General features: G+C 36.7%; 1 pseudogene; it reads right to left on the bottom strand.

Annotated features, from left to right (window-relative positions):
* Nucleotides 1–1,743: 1,743 nt before the first annotated feature.
* LOC102991721 (ADP-ribosylation factor-like protein 1) lies at nucleotides 1,744–2,313 on the bottom strand (annotated as a pseudogene).
* Nucleotides 2,314–2,872: the final 559 nt, after the last annotated feature.

Here is a 2,872-nt window from a genome sequence, read left to right as displayed (position 1 = left end):
CACCAGGGAAGTCCCTCTCATTATTCTTTGTTTACATGGGAGAAAATCTAGAGGTCTTTGTTAATATGGTAATCCTGAAATGCCATTTTACAGCCAAGAAGAAAATATTTCTTTTCCAAAACTATACTTAACATTTAATTTTAGTTCCATGGTTGAGAGTATGAATTAATAATGAATTACTTCAATATTGAGTACATTATGGTAAGCTTACAGTATAATATCAATAAAAACAAAAACAAAAAAAAGAACAAGGGTTGACATACCTTAATGTAAATTTTTGAACCTACAAACTATATGTATACAAATACAGAAGATTTCATGACTATTTGAAGAAGAACAAAAAGTACATATACATATTATTTTAATTACTCATGACATATCATAAAGGATTTTCACTTGAGGGCATTATTAAGCTTTTGTTTAGGAGTTTCTCTTGCCCTTTGAGAATTAGGGAAAATATACCATATCTTAAGCAATATCAACCAATTAATATAATTAGATATTACCAAGTTATCCATCCCCTAGATGGTAGGATTCTAGAAAAAATACATTACTTGGGTGGAAAAATAATATTTTAGGAAAAGAAAAACTGTTTGAAGTAAAAAATTCTATTACATTCCAAAGTAACTCCAATATATTCTTCGGGGAAAAACTCAAACTCACTGATCTACAGTCACGCATTCCAAAACAAGAGTAGATAAGAAGAGATGACTTTTTAGGAACAGCTTTTTACAGCACTCTAAGGTTCTTTAATATGTTAATAAATATTCCTGCGGTAAGGGGTAAGAGCCTATGGCATTTATATTTGGAAAATTTTTTAACACCCAGAATCCCTTCTTAGGGAGTTCTATAAAAGAACCAAAAATGTTGCAGTTAAAAAAAAAATGTTTTTGCTTTCTTTAATCTAGGATTTACCAAACATTTTTACCCTTGATCTTGTTTTTTGAACACCTTTTAATATAACAGTAGTGGTATTCTATCTAACAAAACTCAAGAAAAATAAAATTGGAGGATCTCAAAAATTCTCCTAAGTTTCACAAAGTAGATTCTCAAGAAATATTTGCTTCATGAAAAAAATCAAAGCTAAATATGCTGTTAAAAACTAACTTGAACATTGTGAGATTATTTCATTTGTATTCTGTTTTCTATTTTTAACTGGCAAAGTGTTGATGACATGGATAAATTACATTTTTTATAACTTTTGCTTGTAAAAAATATTCAGTCAATGCTAATTATATATTCTGAACATAATATTAACTAAGAGAATACTAAATCGATCTAAAACCATGAATATTTTAGCTATGACGCTCACAAGCTCTTAAGCTCTCAATTTTAAAATGATGGATTGTCTAATCCTATCCTCAAATATTTGAAATTTCTCTAAACAATCAATACAAAATTCTAGCAGGCATATATCCTCATTTTAGAGCCAAATTCAAAGTTATTATGAAGGTTTATCAGACTGTAGAACAATCATTTCAAAAAGATTATTTAATCCATGTTTTAAGAATTAAATTCTGGGCTTCCCTGGTGGCGCCTTGGTTGAGAGTCCACCTGCCGATGCAGGGGACACGGGTTCGTGCCCCGGTCCGGGAAGATCCCACATGCCGCGGAGCGGCTAGACCCGTGAGCCATGGGCGCTGAGCCTGCGCGTCCGGTCCGGAGCCTGTGCTCCGCAACAGGAGAGGCCACAACAGTGAGAAGCCCGCGTACTGCAAAAAAAAAAAAAAAGTGACTGAATTACTACTGTCTGCTCTTTAAAGTTTCAATTAACCATTCCATTGCCTCATCAAGGACAGTGCCTTTGGTTGCTGAAGTTTTGAATATTTGCCATTTTCAGTCCTTCAAGGCAGGTAACTCAAGTGAATTTGCCATTGCCGAGGGAGTCATGGCGTGTTCCATGTCCTGCTTATTTGCAAACACCACTAAAATGGCTTTTCTCAGCTCTTCTTCCTCCAACATGGCAACCAAGTCTGATTTGGAAATGCCAATTTGCTCTCGATCACAACTGTCTACTACATAAATGACTGTATCTGTGTTTGAATAATAACATCTCCAGTATGGCCTGATATTTGTCTGTCCTCCTAAATTCCAGACTTGGAATTTTAGGTTCTTGTATGTTACTGTCTCAACATTAAATCCAACAGTAGGAATAGTAGTAACGACTTCTCCAACCTGTAATCTGTACAAAATTGTAATTTTTCCTGCTCCATCTAATCCCAAAATTAAAATCTTCATTTCCCGGTTCCAAACAGACTGGAAAAAATGCTTGAGAAAAAGCCACCCATGATGAACTGCCTGTCCTCCCTCATCAACCACCAGAGACCGGCCCCGGCCTCGGCAGCGACACCTAATCGAGCCTCGAAGTCGCCACCTCCCCTCGCCTAGGCCTGCACTCTGGCTCGGGCTCGGGCTCTGGTCCCGAGGGGGTTTCCTTGGAAGCTTGGCCAGCCAGTAGCTTTCACGTCGGACCTCCCGGCCAGGGCGGAAGCAAGGGGCCACCGCCTGTACATTCTTCTATAACCTTTGAATAATGCTAACTACATGTATTTTATATCCAAAAAGATCATTTTAAATTACCTATAAATATCTGAAAGTTTCTAAGATAGAACTGGTGGATAATTTTTCTAATTTAAATAAATATCCAAAGAGACGTGCATGATAGTTCACTGAGGTTTTATGCACTCTCTGGATAGTAGAGTATTCCCAATTAGAATGAAGGTGACCCAAATATTTCAAATATTTATGTAAAAATGTGTGCCTTAGAAAACATATAATGCCAGGTGCTTAAATAATAATAGAACATAGGGGCTTCCCTGGTGGCGCAGTGGTTGAGAGTCCGCCTGCCGATGCAGGGGACACAGGTTCGTGC

The sequence above is a fragment of the Physeter macrocephalus genome, chromosome 8 (assembly GCF_002837175.3).
Source record: "Physeter macrocephalus isolate SW-GA chromosome 8, ASM283717v5, whole genome shotgun sequence".
In the NCBI taxonomy this organism is placed as follows: domain Eukaryota; kingdom Metazoa; phylum Chordata; class Mammalia; order Artiodactyla; family Physeteridae; genus Physeter; species Physeter macrocephalus.
This window is presented reverse-complemented; position numbering and strand designations above follow the sequence as displayed.